General features: G+C 43.9%; 1 protein-coding gene across 31 annotated transcripts in view; it reads right to left on the bottom strand.

The window, feature by feature from the left end:
• Window positions 1-21300, bottom strand: part of KIAA1217 (KIAA1217 ortholog) — an 815860-nt gene that overhangs the window by 86540 nt on the left and 708020 nt on the right. For 3 of the 31 annotated variants that reach the window (XM_042230523.1, XM_042230522.1, XM_060397346.1), the window contains exon 1: window positions 352-581. The exons of 25 other annotated variants lie outside the window; for them this stretch is intronic. The gene's annotated coding sequence lies outside the window, so the exon portion shown is untranslated. Of the gene's footprint in view, window positions 1-351; window positions 19175-21300 lie in introns of those variants that run through there. 3 more of the 31 variants (XM_015099575.4, XM_060397345.1, XM_042230524.2) reach the window with 2 other exon arrangements.

Genomic DNA, 21300 nt, shown 5'->3' with positions numbered 1-21300 from the left:
AATCAAATGTTCCTAATTAACAATTTCTGCAATATAACAGTGGGGGATAAAAAACTTAAAATTACTTACAAAAAAAGAAATCTAGCACAAAAGATGTTTGTTTCAAATCATTTGAGAGACCGTATCATGTAATTATGTCTCATTGTAGAGCACTGAAAAAAATGTGTATATACATATATTCTTTGAGGAAAGGGACTATCATGTCCCATTTACTGTATTTCAAACCCCACCCTTCCAAGTCTAGAATTTGTAAACACACTACTCAATCAGACCATAACAATGAAGTTACCGACAAAACTGAAACTGACTCTTAGGAGACTCTCTCATCCTCAAAGAATTAAAGCCACTTACTTTTTCTTAAGGAAATCACCTGTACAACTAACGCCGGGGAAGAAGCACATTGGCTGAGCTCCCAATTACGCGATTCCTTTGTTTGCTGGTTTCATCTAAGTCCTCAGTTCCACCCTTGGATATTTTAGCCAGCTTTCTCTTCAGAGAAGAAATCACACACACACAAAACCCCACAGATTCTAAAAGGTTCCCCAGCTCAGGAAAGACCCTTCTGTTTTACCCTGTCTTCTGAGCGAAGCTGCTACAGGCATGGATAAAAAGGCGTCCTCCCCGTGATAAGCCAATTTCTCCTCCCCTTGGCAATTAGTCACTGAATAACCTCAGCCCATATCCAACCACAGGCTACCGCACGGGTGACTCAGACCTCCGACAACTGCTTACACGGAAAACACACACCAACAAACGAACTCGGGGAGGCCTAGGTAAACCGGGTAATAGTGAAGGAAATATTATTAATACAAGATGGATCTTAGTGATGTAAAGAGGGTCGCTAACACAAGCAAACCACCAGCCACCAACAAATGAAATCATCAGAAAGCCCAACATGCTCATTTCCCTCAACTCTCAGAGCAGTGTTCTGCTGGGGACCAGAGGGCTCCAGAGAAAACTCAGGTACCCCAGGTCCATTCGGCCGCTGGACTTTTGATGTCCCTGAAGCCGAAAGAAACGTGAGCTTTTTCCCCTGGTTGATAACACCGCAGGGTAAACAAGGAAGGTGCCAGAGGAGGCTGTCTACTAATTAACCAGGCTGGTTTTACCGAGCTGAACTTTGAGAATCAGGCCGAGGCAGCACCAGGCAAGCAAGTGCAATCATTCTAGAAAACACACCTGAAATGAAAGGGGATGAGAGAGGGCCAGCCAAGGCTGAGCAAAGAGGGTATACGAGAAAGGGAACCGGAGCCCTTCAGCCCCACCCTCAACAAGACGGGGGAGGAGGAGGCCAGGGCGGTCTCCGGAGACCCTTGCGGGCGACCGCTGTCAACACAGCTCTTTTCCTCCAGGGGAACAGGCGCTAGGAGGTCTGTGTTCCCAGCAAGAAGTGGCTTGTGCTGCTCTCAGAGGAGACAGGTATGAACGCATTACCAACAAAAGGACAGAGAGAAGAAGCATTTCCTTAGCTCCTAGGTAGGCTCTGTTTAATCACCGTCATGCTTCCTGAGCCCTCGGGGACTGAATGGAGCAGAAGGCTATTCAAGTGGGAATCCAGTGACAAATAACTCAAAAAGCTGGGCTGGAGGCCACGGAGGCCTCACACCACACCCCACGACCACGCTCTGGGCAGCCCCTGCATTTTTCAAACACTTTAAGGCCTTCAGAGGTTGGTCTTGCTGACCAAAAGAATTTCGTGACGTCTCTGAAGTTCAGATCCAGTCAGTGTTGCAAGCTTGCTAAGAAAACTGTTTACTGTTATCAAAAAGCTCTGTGGTCGTGAAAGGAGGGAGAACGCAGCGCCCATGACATCGCTTCCCTCCTAAGAGGTCTCATTTGAAACAATGTTTGGATGAAGTGGTTGTAACAGAGGCCACCTAAGAGGCTGGAGAAGAGGAGACAGAACGTGGAAAGCCTTGTTTTGATTTTTAATCTAATCGGCGAGAGTTTGTTATTTCTCACCAGAGTGTGGAAAGCACAGTCTCGGCCCCTGACGCATCTGGTATACATTTGGCAGGTTTCATTCCCTCCATCAAACGCGTGCATTCCAGGAAAGGGGGTGGAGGGGCTGGCCTCTCTGGTCTGGTGAAGACGTGGTTCCACCCCTACTGTCTCCCCGGAGCCCCTGTCTTAGGGCATAAGATGTCCTAAACAGCACCATCCTTGTATGAACTGACTTGCTCTTTATTTTTAAGAAGTTTTTTGATGTGGACCATTTTAAACTCTGTACTGAATTTGTTACAATATTCCTGCTGTTTTATGCTCTGGGTTTTTTGGTGGTAAGGCGTGCAGGATCTTAGCTCCCCGTTCAGGGATCAAACCCGCACCCCCAGGACTGGAAGGCAAAGTCTTAACCACTGGACCACCGAGGAAGTCCCGTACCTGCTCTTTCTGCGGGCAGGACTGCTTGTCAGGCGAACGAGTGTGAAGTGTCTGGGTTCTGCCATGCTCCTACCCCCAGGACACAGAAGCAATGAGCTGTCACTGCTATTGGCTATAGGGTCCGAGCTCAGCACAGGGGCTCATGTCCGCTGCTTTAGAGGCAGGTGACTTCTGTGGACCCAGCTACCTTGGGAGTCAGTGAGTGCAAGGTAAGAGATGGTCCTGATCTCTTCCCTTCCTGCAAGGTCACAGCTATCTCCTCTCCCTTTCAAAATGCCTCTAGGCACCGCTGGGGCAGGACAGGCACAGCGTTGTCAGGACTAGAGCAGTCACCCATCGTCAGGAGACTGAATGCTGGCTCCATCCTGCAGTGAATCAGGATGAGTGAAATGCTGTCTAGTAAGGCTTCAGCACCCAGCTCACCCAAGAGAAAGGGGAGTGCAGTAACCCAGAGACGGCTGGGGGATCGGGCAAGAGAATCTCCTGCACAGGATTCTGCTGCCAGAGAACTCGGCTTCACCTGGGTGGTGCATGTCCTCCAGAAAATGGCTCCTATAGGACACGTCCCGCAGAGTTTGGTTCATTCTGAGGGGAACACAAGAACCAACATCCCACAGTCTGGTTTCATTATTCTGCCAGGCTCTCGGCTGCCTACCTTGGGATGCTACAGCCTCTGTGAGCCTGCTCTTGCCAGCAGAGTGTTCAGTATCCTGCTATTTGTTCCCTCTGCTCCTTTCACTGACGGGCACTTTGCAAAGTGGAAGCAATTTATTTCCAGTGACTATTAAGAAAAGAGAGGCTAATAAACACTCAGCATTACCTCAACAGGAAATGCTTTTTTATGCTCTGGTTAAGGCCAACGGTCTTGTGAAATGTATTCCGATCTCCCCTTTGACTTTTGCTGCTTTATTGGCTTTTTAAAAAATTACATATGCTAAAAGAAAATCTAAACTGGGCTTATAAACATGAAGATGCTATTGGGAAGGGAAGTGACTTTGACGCTGGAAAAATTTCAAGTTCATCTTGCTTACACTGTTAAAATTGGAAAGAGGGTCGTTTGGAAGGTCTATTAATGTCTCTTCATGTTTCATTTGGTCATAAATGGAATGTCTCCCAGACACGAGACAGACAGACTGTTGCCAAAACTATTTAATTCTCAGGGAAGAGATGGTTAGCTTCTGGCTATATTTAAGATGAGAGCTATTCCCACAAATATTTTGACACACACAACTCTGCTGAGCTCCCCTGTACCAGACCCGCTGGCTGACTTAACACTGTGCCCAGTGGTGAGTCAAGATCTCAGCAGGGAAACGGGTAACAAGTAACATGAAATAAATCATGTAACTTCCAAGCCACAATCAGTCACTGTGTGGAGTGCAGCACAGATAAAAGAAAACTATCCTTCTCTCACCAACACTCAATCTTCTGTTGGGATGCTCCCGTGTGATCCAGGCCAAGGACAAGCTCTGGTTATATCTGAAATAGTTACGGTTTGCAAAAGGATATTTTCTTGCTACCACTTGCAACAGATGGTACAAAGAACTCCTCATTATTTATCGCCATCTCTGCACATCCACCCATTTCCTGGACGGACACTGTCTTTTATACACAACTCCCTTCTGGTACTTCCAGATAAGTCATCTTTGTCTACCTCCCTATAAATACAAATGTTCAGTGCCTTAGATTTTGTTTTTCTTTGTCGGACAGGTCTCCAAACTCCTATTTAACTGGTCAACATACATCCTGCAACAGATCATATATTGTTTGGTTTATTTATAATGTTTCTTATTCTACAAAGGACTTTGCTTTTGGGGGTGGTGTGCCCCACCATGTGGCATGCAGAACCTTGTTCTGCAACCAGGGACTAAATCCATGCCCCTGCGATGGAAGCGCAGAGTCTTAACCACTGGACTACCACACCAGTTCCCACAGAGGATTTTAGATGGCTGTGCGTGCACACACAAGCATACACCCCATCACCATCACCCTTTGGTTTGCAGTTTAGACAGTGTTTTCAATGCTGATTTTACTTCATGACCCTCAGAATGCAGTGATCTATGTTTAGGTCCAGTTCACTCTCCCCATGTGAATGGCGAGAAAGTGGAAGTGATGGAAGTATGAGGAGATAAGGGCCCTGCCCACCTTCTCAGAGTACGAAGTAGTGGGTGAGTGTGAAAGTCACTCAGTCGGGTCTGAATCTTTGCAACTCCATGGACTGTAGAGTCCAAGGAGTTCTCCAGGCCAGAATACTGGAGTGGTAGCCGTTCCCTTCTCCAGGGGATCTTCCCAACCCAGATATCGAACCCAGGTCTCCTGCATTGCAGGCAGATTCTTTATCAGCTGAGTCACTCAGGAAGCCCACTACACAGTGAAAGAGCAAGACTTCCCCATTGGTTCAGTGGTTAAGACTTTGTGTTCCCAACGCATGGGAAAATGGGTTCAATCCTTGGTCAAGGAACTAAGATCCCTCAAAAGAAACCATCTTCAGCCTCAGCACTGTTACCACTTCTTTCTCTGTGTAAGTGTGAAGTTGCATGTCCTTCAGGTTGCTGGGCAACTCTGTGAGGCTGATGCTCCCAAGGTCTTCCCTACATGGATTACTGAGGGTTTATACGCTTGAGTTTTGACCTTGAGTAGGCAGTCTGGTGGAGAAGGCAATGGCAGCCCACTCCAGTACTCTTGCCTGGAAAAGTCCCATGGATGGAGGAGCCTGGTAGGCTGGCGTCCATGGGGTCGCAGAGTCGGACACGACTGAAGCAACTTAGCAGCAGCAGCAGCGGCAGCAGGCAGTCTGGTAAACTCTGTTTGAGAAATACCTCATTTGTTCCACTTTCAGGTTCAGATTTTCATAGCAAAAGAAAACAGTAACAGGACATCTCAGTGGGTTTAGGATCTAACTACCCAGTACTCATTAAGTTTTATCTTCCTGCCTCAAAATGTGTTATATAATTACATATCACATTTAACTAATATCCAGGTGACCCAGTGGTAAAAAATTCACCTGCCCCTGTAGGAGATGCAAGAGGCTCAAGTTCAATCCCTAGGTTGGGAAGATCCCCTGGAGAAGGAAATGGCAAGCCACTCCAGTATTCTTGCCTGGAAAATTCCTTGGACAGAAGAGCCTAGCAGGCTACAATCTATGGAGTCTCAAAGAGTTGGACTCGAATGAGCAACTGAGTATACACACACACACACACACACACACACACACATTAGTACACATTATGCTTATATATAACATGCTTACATATACTTATATATTACATGAAAAGTGAAAGCGAAAGTCCTCAGTTTTGTGGTAAAGAACCCGCTCGCCAATGCATGAGACATACATAAGAGATACAGGTTCGATTCCTAGGTTGGAAAGATCCCCTGGAAGAGGGCATGTCAACCCACTCCAGTATTCATGTCTGCAGAATCCCATGGACAGAGGAGCCTGTTGGGGTATAGTCCATAAGGTCGCAAACAGTCAGACACGACTGAAGCGGCTCAGCAGGCACACGTTATGTATATGTACACACACACACACACATGTCTTCACTAGTCAAAGACACCAGACTGCTTATGGGATAAAAGATCCAGACAGCATCTGATTAACATTCTTTACCGCTAGGACCCTGATCCCACTCCTGGGATCGTATCCCTCAGAGACGTGTTCCACCTCTGCCCCTGTGCCTTGCTTAACCTTCATTCAGGAAACGGGTCAAGGTGATTAGGTTATAAGTGGGAAAAAAAAAAAAAAAAAGCTGATACAACATCATATAGCTTTAGGATGCTCACAACAATGCAAAAATTTTTTAAAAATTTTAATTTGATGATAAAACATATCCTTACCGTATCCAAACCTACACAGCGAACTGACAACGATCTAAATACATAGAATTTTATGCTTCACAGCTACAACTTAAAGGGTAGATATTCTTTAGAGACTGCCGGAGAAAATTCTGGTAAACAAACTGATGAATGGATGATGCCGAGTTGGAAAACAAATGGTTTTTCATTCTTGGTTTGCCCTCTCACATTGTAGCTAGTCAAACTGAGGTCAATCTCTTTCTCAGGGCTTTAAACAGCCCCAGCTTCTTTTTTTTTCTTGGCCAGGCAGCATGGTATGTGGGATCTTAGTTCCTCAACCAGGGTTTGAACCTTTGTCTACTGCTAAGGAAGCAGGGACTTCTTAACCATGCCCAGGGAACTCCTGAGGAGTTCTTAACATCTTAGCTTCTTCATACCAAGAGTTCCCTGGTAGATTGAACCCGTTCATGCCTGTTTGCTGTCTCCCGTCTTTCCTAACCTCTTTTCTGGAATCAACTCTGTGCACCTGGGTTATCGCGGTGGCCCTTCTATCAGAATCACCCCACTGCCTGCATCCTGCTTTGTTTTCACATCAATCACAGAGGGACATGTGCTGGTTCTATTACCAAGTGACAGAACCAACAACACAGTTCATGATGAGCTCTGTCTGCAGAGTCAGTCTCCAAAGACCTTCCAGTGAAAGGTGTTTTAGCCTTGCCAATATTTGGACCCTCAGCTGGACAGTATTAGCCAGTGTGTCAAAAGAAGAAAGGGCTGTGTGAGTGAAGAGACCCAGAGGACAACACTGAAGGACAATAATTCAACAAGTACACCAACTTCAATTTTTAACCTCAAAATAAACCTGAAAAAACCCTGATGGCGATCCAGATCAAAACAGCCCTGGTGCCAAATTTTTCCTGGGTTCATGAGAGCCACTTGCTTGTCTCGAAACAGCACGTCTTTTTTTTTTCAGGCTTATTTATTTTTAGTTGAAGGATAATTGATGTCCAATATGGTGTTGGTTTCTGCCACACATCGACGTGGATCAGCCACAGGTATACACATGTGCCCTCCCTCTGGATCCCCCCTCCACCCCTCTAGGTGGTCGCAGAGCTTGGGCTTGAGCTCCCCGAGTCACAGAGCACATTCCCACTGGCGTCTGTTTTACACAAGCTAGTGTGTATGTTTCCACACTGCTCTCTCCATTCGTTCCACCCTCTCCTTCCCTTGCTGTGTCCACAAGGTAACAGCCACTTTTGAAACTAAAAGAAGTTCCATGGGATGAACTTATGGTTACCAGGGGGAAAGGAATAGTTAGGGAGTTTGAGATCGGTATGTACACACTGCTGTATTTAAAAATGGATAACTACCAAAGTCCTACTGAATAGCGCAGGGCACTCTGCTCAATGTTATGTGGCAGCCTGGATGGGAGGGGAGCTTGGGGAGAATGGATACATGTACATGTATGCCTGAGTCACTCTGCTGTCCACTTGAAAATATCACCACATTGTTAATGGACTATAATATAAAATAAAAAGTTTTAAAAAAAAGAAACCAAACAATCCAATGTGTGAGTGGGCAAAAGAAACAGATTATTTTTTCCAAAAAGACACATAGATAGCCCATAGGAATATGAAAATGTACTCAACATGACTGATTATCAGTACAGTGCAAGTCAAAACCACCGTAAATATTATCTCATACCTGTTAGAATGGCTATTACCAAAAAGACAGGAGGAAATAAGCACTGGTGAGGATGTGGACAAAAGAGCACACTTGTGAACTGCTGGTAGGGATATAATTTCATGTATTCTTATCGATATAATTTTGTATATCCATATACATTATACAGATAATAGTATAAAGGTATTATCTATAAATACATAAATAAAAATTAAATTATAGGGCTTCCCAGGTGGGACTAGTTGTAAAGAACCCACCTGCCAATGCAGGTAAGGAGATGTAAGAGACACAGGTTCAGTTTCTGGGTTGGGAAGATCCCCTGGAGAAGGGCATAGCAACCCACTCCAGTATTCTTGCCCGGAGAATTCCAAGGACAGATTCTGGTGGGCTATGGTCCATAGGGTCGCAAAGAGTCCAACATGACTGAAGTAACTTAGCCCGCATATAGCACACCCAAAGAAGTTCCATGGGTGTCCCAGGTACACTGAACATGTGAACTGGGAATGTATGACTGAGAATAGATGCCATGTGTTATATACCTATATAGATGCACAAACTTTCCCCGTGCTCATTAATTATGAAAGAACCAAAAGGTTCCAGGTTTATAAATTACATGAATATACCTGTGAACACCCATCTGTTTTCAAAGGCTTTGGTTGGAGTCTGTGACAGCAAATGCCAAGCATCTGCTCATCTGGGCCAGGCCAAGGGCCCCGGCTGCCCCCATTCAGGTGTCTCTCAGCAGTCCATGCAGTATGTGGAAGAGGAACACCAAACTGGGCATCACAGAACCTGCCTTCTGATCCAGCTGTTAACATCTGGCTCTTAATCTGTAAGCAAGAAGTCTGACCTCTTGGGGTCTCAAGGCCCATCCCAACTACCACATTCTGTGGGTCCATGGAATATCTTTCAAAATTTTTATTTATTTGTAACTGCACTGAGTCTCACTGTTGCTTGGGCTTTTCTCTAGCTGTGGCGATGGGGGTCACTCTCTAGCTGCAAGGCTTCTCACTGCGGGTGGCTTCTCATGTTGCACAGCATGAGCTCTGGAGCAGTCGGGTTTCAGAAGCCATGGCTCCCGGGCTCCAGAGCATGGCTTCAGCAGTTGTGGCACACAGGCGTAGTTGCCCCACAGCATGTGGGATCTTTCCAGGACAGAGATCCAACCTGTGTCTCCTGCTTTGGCAGGCAGATTCTTTACCACTGACCCACCAGGGAGGCTCAGTCCATGAAATATTTATTGAGTAGTCACCAGGTATGCAAAGCCCATGGTTGAGGTTGAGGAAGGGAAAAGAACCTTTAAGCCACAAAATTCCTACCTCTTAAGAGGAGAGAAGATGAAGCATGTACCTGAGTAATAACAATAAGACAAAAGCTGGACTTCCTTGGCGGTCCCAAGACAGGGGGCCTGGGTTTGATCCCTGGTCAGGGAACTAGATCCCATTTACCACAACTAAGAGCTTGCATGCTACAGCTAAGAGTTCACATGCCACAGCTGAAGATCCAGCCTGCAGCAGCTAAGACCCAACACAGCCAAATAAACGAATACATTTTTTTAAAGACAAAAGCAAGAATAACTTTGCCAAGTTTCAAGTAAGTGCAACAGACAAACCCTCTGGAGTCTATAGATGAATAAGATTTTCCTGCCTGGGATAGTTGAGGAATACTTCTCTGAAGAGGTGAGATTTAAGTGAGTCCATAAATGATAAGCAGAATTTCAGTAGGGAAGAAAGAGTTTCCTTTCTTAGGAATTTTCAGGCAGGAAATAAGGCATGGTCATAGACCAGAGGTGGGGAGTGCCAAGTGTTGGGGAATGGATCGACCTCTGATCCAGCCAGCAAATTATTCCTGGGCAGTGGTTCTGCAAGTTGATGTAATTCAACAACATCAGAATCACCCAGAGGGCTTTTGCTGAAGCACAGATTAATGGGCTCCACTTCCTGAGTGTCTGATTTAGCAGGACTTGGGTGGGCCTGAGAATCTGCCTTTTTAATGAGTCCCCAGATGATGCTGACCTGCTGGTCCAGGGACTACTCTTTGACAAAAACTGTTCTAAGGAGTAAAGCGAAGAGGCAAGCTCCAGTCAAAATCTCCACTCTATTGTGTTGCTGTTGTTTAGTTGCTGAGTTGTGTCTGACTCTTTTGCGACCCCATGGACTAGAGCCCGCCAAGCTTCCCTGTCCATGGGATTTTCCAGGCAAGAATACTGGAGTGGGTTGCCATTTCCTCCTCTGGGGGATCTTTCTGACCCAGGGATTGAACTTGAGTCTTCTGCATTGGCAGGCGGATTCTTTACCACTGAGCCACTTGGGAAGCCCTCCATTCTATTGTGGGCTTGGTTAAATCCTCATTCAGAAAGCTGACCTTACTCAACTTTGAGTGACAATCATAAGTGTTTCTCCATCTGTAAATATTTGCAATTAAATCTGCCAGGGAAAGATGGAAATAGGGAAAGGAAGCATTTTTGGAGACTTCTTATTTACCAGATGCTTTCCAAAATTTCTATTTAATTCCTAGCACATTCCCATCAGATAAAGGATATAATCCCCATTTGACAGATTGAAGGAATGGGGGCCACAAAGTCAACATACCAGAGCCAGAACAATCTCGAACTCTCAGGTTAAGAAATTGGTATAGAGACCTGACCTCTGAGTACTCTTCAAAGAAGGGTAGTTGAACCATTGTTCAAGAATCACTAAGATCAGTTATGACTCCCGTCCAAAATCAGGCCCAGAAATACCTGAACGAAGTCATCTGGATTAAATATTGCAAGAGACGCAAGAGGAGAGTAACAGAGATCAGACCACATCACCGTTATCTACAAATGTGGGGGAAAACCACCTTCCAAATGATGACTCCAGGGCATCCAAGGGCCCCATAAGAGTGCTCCATTTCAAAGGAATACCTTTATGTTTTCAGTTCAAATATCAAGCCAGCCAGCCAGCCAGTGGACAAGGCTCAGAAATCTGAGATGGTCAGCAAAACCACTGCCTCTCCTTATTTGGATAAATAACAGCCTCAAAGACAACCAGTTTGGGAGTCAAGCATACCCTGAGGCTGGGCTTGGCATGCTTTCCGCCCACGCCCTGCCAGGCTCGCCCAGCACTGACAGTCCCGGCTCCCTACCAGGTTCTGACGAGGCCAGGAGCCTCCCCGCCAGTCACAAGATCTGCTTCTCTGCATCCCAGGGACACACTGCTGGGCCTCTGAGCATTCCTCCCCTTGAGTGATGCCCTGCATTCCTGACACAGGTAACTAGGAGAAACCACACGGACAGATACCCGCTCAGTATGTAAGGGAATCACACGCCACATGACAGAGGCCCACATCAGGCAAGAGGGAGCCCTGGTCTAGTTGTCCCCCACCCCCACACCCCAAACATTGCCCCCTGAAAGGAAAGAATCCTCTGTCACACAGGAGTTGAGGCAAGTGACAAAAATGCTTTGTCATTTTGGAGAACCTTCCCAAGTCCACGATGAGCAGCAAGAGGTTGTGACCCCCTTCAAAAAGAAACAGGCTCCAAGCTGACCCTAAAGGAGCTAGCTCATCTTCCCCTACTGCCCAAGCCAATCTCCAGCCTTTTTTTTCCCCTCTTCTCCTTCTTTGTATTATCCTTTCTTTCACTTTTCTTCCTTTCTCGGAAAAGCAACATTGGGGCATAATTTCTCCCACAGAGGACAGGAAGATATGTGTTGATAAACAGACAAAGGGAGTTTCTTAAAATCAGAAGATGTTTTTGGCTTGATTCTGAAAACCCTCAACTCTCAACAACTGCTTCAATGTGCTGAAACCTACAAACTAGTTTCCAAAGTCTTTTTTGTTTTAAAGATGCAATCATCCTCCCTCTTTGTTCAGTACCCTCCTCCACCATGATTCAGAGGGAAGGCAGTAGGGTGTGGTGGAGAGAGCCCTGGATTATGAATGAAAAGACTTGGTTTCTGTTCCTGAGGATCTCCTCTGGCTGTGGTCTCACAGCCCTGACTGTGGTCCTGCCACTGAGCTCTTCTGAGACCCTGGTTCTGCTGCAAATGGGTTTGGGAACACTTGCAGTTACCCTTCTGGTGCCATGAACATCAAAAGAGCTAAATTATTCTTACCATGACTTTGCATGCAGAAGAGTGTGGTCAGTGCGCAGTAGGATTAATATCACCAATGAACAGTGATGGGCTCACTCCATGAATTGAGAGCAAATCAAACAGATAAGCCCCACTGTAATATAGGCATAGAAGGGGGAAGAGAATGACACACTGTCTTCTTGAGATACAAACACTCATTAAAGAAGGAAGATTCTGGACGTAGCCGATGTAGGAACAGAACACTGTATTATTGTCCAGAGATCTCATCCTAGAGAAAAACCCAATTATATATGCTATCAAGTCTTTGTCAAGGAGGTGCTTTTCCTCGTTCCTATTCCCAAATGAACTGGCCATCCTGAATCAAGATCAGGCAATGTAAGACTCCCCATCCACTTGATGGGGCTTCCTAAGTGGCACAGTGGTGAAGACTCCACCTGCCAACGCAGGAGATGCAGGAGACATGGGTTCAATCCCTGGGTCAGGAAGATCCTCTGGGGGAGGGAATGGCAACCCACTCCAGTACTCCTGCCTGGAAAATTCCACGGACGGAGAGCCTGGTGAGCTACAGTCCATGGGGTCGCAAAGAGTCAGACACAAGTGAGCAGTTGAGCACACACACACACATCTACTCGATACTGGTTCAGCTAGTAGATTTAGGTATTCAGCTCAGTCACTGAGTCGTGTCTGACTCTCTGCAACCCCATGAACCGCAGCACGCCAGGCCTCCCTGTCCATCACCAACTCCCGGAGCTTGCTCAAACTCATGTCCATCGAGTTGATGATGCCATCCAACCATCTCATCTCTGTTATCCCCTTCTCCTCCTGCCTTCAATCTTTCCCAGTATCAGGGTTCATGTATTAATTATTTATAAATTCATGTATTAATTATTTAAAAAAATTGTGAGATGGCTGATGACCCAAATTTTTGTTTTGGATCTTGCTTCTTCCCTTCCTGTCTTACCACTGCGGAGAACTTCTCTTTGGGAATGAAAAGAGAATGCATGTCATCACTTACCTGTGACTGGAATAGAAGTTTTGGTTGGTAAAGAGGAAGCTGAACCAAGTAGGTAAAGGCAAGATTTGGGATGTGCTCAAAATTTCTACTGTACAGTCTGAGCTCCACATTTGTATTAAAAACACAAACCTGTATGCTTTAGAATACTTCTGGATAGAAAAACATTTATCTTGCAGTACTGCTCAAAAATTTTTTTACTTTTCTTTGTACAGAAATGTGCTGATTTAATGAAAATGTCAAAATGTTTTGTTATTGGGCATATATGTAGAGATGGCCTTGCATGTATATTCACTGTCTCTACATTTACAATATGAAAATACATTTGGGTAGTTTTCATATTATTAAGATGCACCGTGAATATGAGTACATATCTGTAGATAAAAATTCTCTGCCCAAATCTAAAATATCCAAATACCACGTCTGACTCATTTTTTATGCTCTAGTCACAGAGTGATACTGGATAGAAACTTATTAGCATTTTACCAAGTTTCTTTGGATCATTGTTACGAATAATAAAAAATACAGAAACTTTTTAAAACAACATATTTCAGTCTTCAAATGGTCAGATTAACATAATTATAGCCTGAGGTTGCCAACAGTGGCACATTTCTCATTTTCATGGGAATACAGAGGTTCTATCCTGGATCACAAGCTAACAGGCTCCTTGGTCTAAATATATACAGTAAAATCTGCAGCAAATTTCTAAAGCACTAAGATCTGAACCCTGGAGATATCTAGTGAGTAATTTGCACTGCAGTAGAGCAGATTTTTTGTTGTTGTTTTGCAATTACACAGCTGCTAGGAAATACATTTTTAGATCTGATTTTTAAGCCAAGCAAAAATGATATCCAATTTATGGCTATGTTCCCTGGGTCCCTCTGGCAAGGGAGTAGGGACCCACCTACAAAATGTTCCATTCAGTTACCTTCCTCCTGGGAAGTGAAGACAAGGAAGCGAAGACAATCCTAGACACTCATGTAGGAGAAGCCAGCAGAGCTTGACTATGACACCCAATGCTTTAGAGGTGCGTCTCCCGAGAGACACGCTTTGAAGTGTAAGTGCGCTGTAGACCGGTCCCCACTATGTCTCAATTACCGCATCACTGACATTGCTACCATTTCTTGTTTGGCTTTTCCTTTGGCAGCTCTTGCCACCATATCAAGGGCAAACAGAAAGGAACAGGTTCAAAGAGTTCAATCAGAGCAAGGGCAAGCATGACCTTTGATTTCACAGGAAAAGGAAAAAAAGAAAGAAATTAAGTGCATGTGCCGAGAGAAACACAGTCTTTGTATTTCAGGAAACAGAGGGAGTTAGTGCCGCCTGAACGAGGAGAAGCAGTCCTCCAGCTGAAGTGATACACCCGACCGTCACATCTTTTATCTGGACAGGTTTAAAACACATAAATCTGCTGGACAGCTCTGAACTGAACCGATTTTCTTTGGGGCCAAGTTACAAGACGCCGAAGGCCTCCAGGACTCAAACAAGAATTAGATTTTATTCTGACATCAAAATGGGGCATTGTTGTGAACTGATCATGTTTAGTGATGTCTTGCTCTGTCTCCGCCATAATTTGGGCTTCATCTTAAAGCCCTGGTTTCTACATTTCGCTCAGTTATAAGAAAGCTGTCACCATCTTGGCCACATTCTAACACTAACCATATTACTATTACTCATAATGCTTTTTTAAAAATGTTTTAACCAATAACTTTCTAAATTTTTTAAAAATTAATCAATCATTTATTTATTTTTGGCTGTGCTGAGTCTTCATTATTATGCTCAGGCTCTCTCTAGTTACAGTGAGCAGGGGCTACCCTCTAGTTGCGGTGTGCAGGCTTCTCACTGCGGTGGTTTTGCTTGTTGCGGAGCACGGACTCCAGAGCACAGGCCCCAAGCAACTGTGGTACACAGGCTTAGTTGTGGGATCTTTCTGGACCACGGGTTGAACCCCTGTCCCCTGCACTGGCAGGCAGATTCTTAACCCCTGGATCACCTGGGAAGTCCAAGGCTTTTCTTGACATCAGTTTTAAGTTGACTTTTTCCTTCTTAGGGGGGATGAACAATAATATTCATTAACTCTCAGAGTCCCCGTGCTACTTGTTTTTCCAATACACAACTATATAATACAATCACCAAAATGTAAGAATCTGTTTTCCTTTGTGCTGTCGAAACTCACCGGTTCCAAGTGAAGAACAACTCTGAAAATATTCTCAGTAGGAAGATGTGAGCGTTTCCAGCTAGGTTACTGTAGGAGCCACTGCTTCAGCAAAGAGGCTGACTTTTGCAAATAATGCTATAATATTACCCAACCCTTTTTAGCCAAGATTGCTTTATTCAAAGCATCTCATAATTTGAAGCAGCTGCTGTTTTTCAGTTGACTTGATGGCCTATTCTCCTTCAATAAGAATATTAGATAATCTAAATCTGGTTAGTTCAAAATCCATTTATTTTGGGGCCAGGCCCATGCATTTCCAATTAATGAGCTCTGGCCCCATGGCAGGGTTGTGCTGCTATCTGGACAGGAAGGGGAACCTGGCTACACTTAACTGCAACACAGATGGCTCAGGGAAGTCAGATATACAGTGTTTTCCTAAATCAACCAAGAGAACACACCTTGGCGGGTCCTGTGGGATGAGAACCAAGGCAGGGAGGCACTAGAGATGGAGAAAGAGCTGGTCTAAGGGACCAGTGCTTGGGGTCCAGTCCTGTTCTTGGTCGATCACTTCTTAATTCCGTGATCTTTACCAAGTCACTCCATCCACGCCAGGTCTCCAGAGTCTCGACTGACGGGGGAAAGGTTATAAAAGATGACGTGTAAGACCTTCTTTCCACCTCTGAAACCCTATGATTCCAAATCATCTGGGCCTGTTTCTTGAGGTAACACCAATGACACAGATCAGGTTGTATTTCCTCAGCCACCAAGCTGGAGTCGCAGTTCAAGTGTCTCAGGAGCAGACATTTCGCTCCTGCAAATTACATGCAGACCCCATGGGAACAAAACAGGACAGAGAGGAAATGGCTTAGCACTGGGTGATCTGTAGCTCAAAGATACATTTTTTCCTCTTTAAAAAAATTAGTAAGTGCTTTTTCTCCTACAAATATATATAAGTAACATGATTTATATAAAAGTAGTTATATAAAATGCTGCGAATTTTAGAAAAAGTATAAAGGAAATAATAGTCCCCAGAGACACACTACTACACATAAAATAGAAAAGCAACAAGGATTTACTATATAATACCAGGAACTATATTCAATATCTTGCGATAACCTATAATGGAAAAGAATCTGAAAAAAGATGTATAACTGAATCACTGCTGTATACCTGATATTACAATATTTATAACATTGTAAGTCAACTGTACTTCAATTAAAAACAAGAAATGATAAAAAGAGTGACCCATGGAAGCTCTCTACAAAGTAGGGCCTTGGATCGAGGGAGCCTGAGCAGTGTACTATGTGGTCTGGGCCTCCCTGATGGAGACCCACTGAGAAGACAGAAAAAGCAAAACCTCAGGAAGGAAGCAACACGTGGATGCACAGAACACCACCTGAAAATGCCAGGACTCAGGCTTCCTGTCAGAGGCAATTTCCGCTGACATCTGTATTTACAAGAGCCAAGCTGAGAGATTCAGTTTGGATAGCAAAGGGCAGAGGGTGTGGTGTAAACTTCTCCCCAGGAATGGCTAACAACCCAGCCCCTCCCAGCCCCCACTGAAGGAAAAGGAAGGTCCCGTTCCGTCGGCTTTCCAGTGTGTTGGTTGTCAGCCAGCCCTGGATCTTATGCAGGCATGGAAGCTGGAAGCAAGTGGCCTTGCTCCTGCAGCCCAAGTTCAGGGCTGGGGTGAGCAGCTGCATCTCGGATGATACTGTTGGCTGTAATTACTTCGCCTAGCGAATTACCAGGATATTTTTGCAGTTGAGTGGATGTCTCAATCTTCACATATGTGGGGGCTTGAGGAGAGCCACAGCCCCTGCCTCGGGTGGCTTGAACCCTCCACCTCCGACGTTCTGTAACTTTCTTCCTGTCCTTCTCCTAACAGCGCTGCCAGGAGTCTGGAAGGGCAGCAGGCAGGCACACGCAGGCCTGTCTCCATTCAAAGACACTTTCCCCCTTGCAAATCGGGCTCATGAATCAGCTCGTTTCCCTGTCCTGGGAAGACAGTTTTTCTGAGTGACACAGCACATGAAGTGAAGAAGGAAGCCGGAAGGAGGAGACGGCAGTTCATCCACAGTGCTTTTTTTTTTTAATTGGAGGATAATTGCTTTACAATATTGTGTTGGCCTCTGCCATACATCATGAATCAGCCTCAGGTATACATGTGTTCTCTCCCTCCTGAATTCCCCTCCCAGCTCCCACTCCATCCAGCCCCTCGAGGTTGACACAGAGCACTGCGCTGAGCTCCCTGGGCCACACAGCCCATTCCCACTTGTTCCCCACCGTGTCCACAAATCTGTTCTCTGTGTCTCTGCAGTGCTTTTTGCTATCCCCACACTATCGGACACTATCAGACATTTACTGTTTTCTTTTCACTCCAAGTAAGTTGCAGCCAGGTCCCTGGATAAACAGTCTGCTACTAGGTTTTGGATGTTACAGATCAAACCAAAAAAAAAAGAAAAAATTCAAAACTGTACAGAATCATTTCTCTTGAAGCCAAGTAAGCATTGCTTATTTATAATTACTATTTTCAAGATAAGTTATCAGTATCTGACTGCAGACTTGGAGTCTTAGCTACTGGTAAGGAGGGGAGTGCAGTGTAGGATTTAAACACAAGGACTAGAGAGACAGCCAGCCTGGGGCTCAGTCCCAGCTTTGATTCTAGCTAGCGTGTGACTTGTCACTTGATCTCTCTCAGCCTCAGTTTTCTTACCTTAAAATGGGTATAATAGTACCTATGCCTTATGGTTACAATGACCAAATGAAATAATATATATTATTTAGACCACATTGGTTAACAACTTCTCATCCATATGAACTCATCTATAAATGGAGATAAATATAAACAGATCCAGGCACACATGTACCTTTAAAAGGAAACAGACTGACTTAAAAAGACATTCATCTTATTAAATGTCTTTAAAAGAAATATATGCAAAATATTGTGACTGAACTATTATTGCAAGGATAAGACAGAATAGTTATTTCAAGTATATACAGTTTCTGCCACAGATTTTTTCTGGGCTTTTCCATTAAACCTCAATATAACAGGGATATATCTGTTATATAAAAATTGCAGACATTTAAAATGTTATACATAAAGCTTAAATGGCTATATCTCAAAGAATTTTAAAAAACCAAGGTAAAAAAGTCCTTTATATTTTAAAATGTAAGGTGGTTTTCACAAGGAAAATACAACAGACAATGTTTTCCTTGAATACTGAAGGAAGCATACTAACCTCCCCCTTTGCCCCCCCAATTTGTACCACGCCTTCAAATTTTCAATTGTCTCAGAAACTGAATGCAAGTCAGATATCTTTGTGAAAACACTGAAAACTGTCAAAAAACACAGACATCAACGAGATCTGTACAAGCAAACAACACTGACACTTGAAATCCTTTTCTAAATTATAAGGTTAAACAGAAAGATCACCAGATTAAACAGATTTATAGACTGGAGACAGCCCAATGTAACTTAAGTGGATTTTGAAAAACAGACCAACGCCAATAACAAAGAAGTTTCCTTCTAAGCAGTGTGCAAGAAGTTAAAATAAAAACCTAGCATTTCAATTCCACATGGCATTGAACTTGAATACAGAAAAGTTGACTCATTTGGAGGTAAACATGCTACAACAGGAACCCCAAATCTTGAAAATCCTATTTTGTTATAAAGGTGCAGTTCAGTTCTTACCTTACATCTTCCACAAACTGTTCTCTTCTAGAAGAAACTTTCTAGACGTTCAGAGACCTTGAAACCACCCATCTCTCGAATGCTTCCAGCTCCGCCTGTCTTGATGGTAACTAAATGCAAGGCTTGGTTTTTTTTTTTTTTTTTTTTTTTTAACAGAAGGAAGCTTTTAGTCAAAATATGTGGTTTAAAGGAGCAGTATCCAGCCTTGTTAAAACTATTTCACGGACATTCAGAGGTTTTGTTTCTCTTCTATGAAAGTTAAATCTGAGTAGGAAGGCATTTTTCCTGTCCCGGAAATCAGCATAACTAAAAACCAATGCTGAGTTAACGAGAAATGTTTCTTCCATGTGTTCCGTCTGGCAGAAACGGCAAGCCATATCAAGGGAACACGTGATGTTTATAAATACAATATGGCTTGTGTTGTCATAACCTCTCAATGACAAAAAAAAAAAAAAAAAAAGGCAAGAGAAAGCAGGCAGCCACACAGCAGGAAAGATGAGATCTGTATCATTTGGAAGCTGCCTGTCAGATATGCATATATTACTAGTTCTTGCATCTTAAAAAATAAAATAGAGCTGGAAGCAGCGAGAAAGGGAAAAAAAAAATACCTTGCTCTGTAAAGCTGCTGTATGAAAGTGTATAAATGATGAGTTGTGTTTTCCCAGCTAATCATTTCAATAAGAATAATTCCTTACCAACTGCAGCAGAAACATCTTTTCGCCTGTCAGAAAGACACGTCATAAAAGGGACATAATGAGGTACATCCCTGGAAAGCCAGTACTGTGGAAGTAAATCAACTACACTCTTTAGCAGATAAGAGAAGGGAAGCTGGCACATAGCTGGCAGCAGATGTGAAAATTACAGACGTCTGTATCACTACTGGTTATTGACTGTCTGATCTTCTACTACAGGGGACCTCAATCTCTGGGACCTAATACCTGATGGTCTGAGGTGGAGCTGATGTAATAATAATAGAAATAAAGTACACGATAAATGTTATGCACTTGAGTCATCCTGAACATCCACCCCCCCCAATCTCCCCAGGGCCATGGATAATTTGTCTTCCACAAAACTGGTCCCTGGTTCCAAAAAGGTTGGGGACCACTGTTCTACTAGACTGGATGATCTCTGGAAGGCAGTTACCATACCTGGTCACTATTATATCTTCGAAATCTTATACAAGAGCCCAAATCCCAGTCAAGACTCAATGCATGATGGCTGGGTGAGTGGGTCAGTGAAACTTCACAATCACTGTAAGTAGTTAACTGTTCCAAAATCATCACTCCTACCTGATAAGTCTGGAGGTATCTGAAATACTGATTACCCATTCAATCTAAAAGCAAGATGTGTCCTGCGGAGTTAGAAATAACAGTAAACCAAGATCTGTCTTCTTTAATTTGTTATCCAGAGATTGGCTTACTTTCTGCCATGGGTGAATTTTACTCTTGAAAATAAAACGCAGATCTGTGTGCGTTTCTGACAACCAGTTAGTTTAATCTGGCAAATCTGTTATTCTCATCTTAAATTATAGAGTAATTAACTGCAATAAAATTATATTTATAGGATGAGTAATTTTGTTAGATGTTCTTAGTCCTCATTTTGGTCAGGAATTACTCCTGGGATAAACAAGGGAATGTGCTGTAAATCTCAAATGTTTGCATGTGCACATCACTGTACTGGCTTTAGCAGAGAAGGCATTAACTGAAAGTGTGTGATGGAAAAAATGCTGACATAAGCCCCTTTTCCAACCACATGTTTAAGGAGAATTTCCTCAAAGCACGACACTGTTGCAGGGAAACACAGAGAGTGTGAAGATGAATGGAATAGGGGTTTGTTCCCACGAAGCGTGGAGTTTAGAAAAGAACTTCAGATGCGTACATCAGCAACTGCAACGCAGATAGGAAAAGGCGAGGGTTCTCAGAGAGGGGAGAGACAGGCGAGGTCTGATGGAATCAGAGAAGGGACGGTGGTTAGTGAGACTTGGATAAGAGAGGAGTTAGGAAAGGCATGTTGAAGGTAGTAGCTGTCGAGTTAGGTCTTCAAAGATGGACGGCAGAGAAAAGAGAATCCTTGCACACTGTTGGTGAGACTGTAAATTGGTGCAGTCAGTATGGAGATTCCTAAAATAACAGAACTACCATATGACCCAGCTACTCCACTTATGGGTATTTATCTGAAGAACACAAGACTACTAACTGAAAAGATACTTGCACCCTCATATTCACTGCAACATTATTTACAGTAGCCAATATATGGGAACAACCACAGTGTCCCTCAGCGGATGAATGGATGAAGATGTGAAATATGTACATGCATATACATGTATACAGTCAATGGAATACTGCTCAGCCATAAAAAGGAATGAAACCCTGCCCTTTGCAACAGCATGTATGGACCAGGAGGGTATTACACTAAGTCAGACAGAGAAAGACAAATGCCATATGACTTTAGTCATATGTGGAACCTAAACAAACAGAAACACCAAAGTTAATGAACAAACAAAACA

This window comes from Ovis aries, chromosome 13 (assembly GCF_016772045.2).
Source record: "Ovis aries strain OAR_USU_Benz2616 breed Rambouillet chromosome 13, ARS-UI_Ramb_v3.0, whole genome shotgun sequence".
In the NCBI taxonomy this organism is placed as follows: domain Eukaryota; kingdom Metazoa; phylum Chordata; class Mammalia; order Artiodactyla; family Bovidae; genus Ovis; species Ovis aries.
The sequence above is the reverse complement of the archived record's forward strand: the minus strand, read 5'-3'. Positions and strand labels throughout refer to the sequence as shown.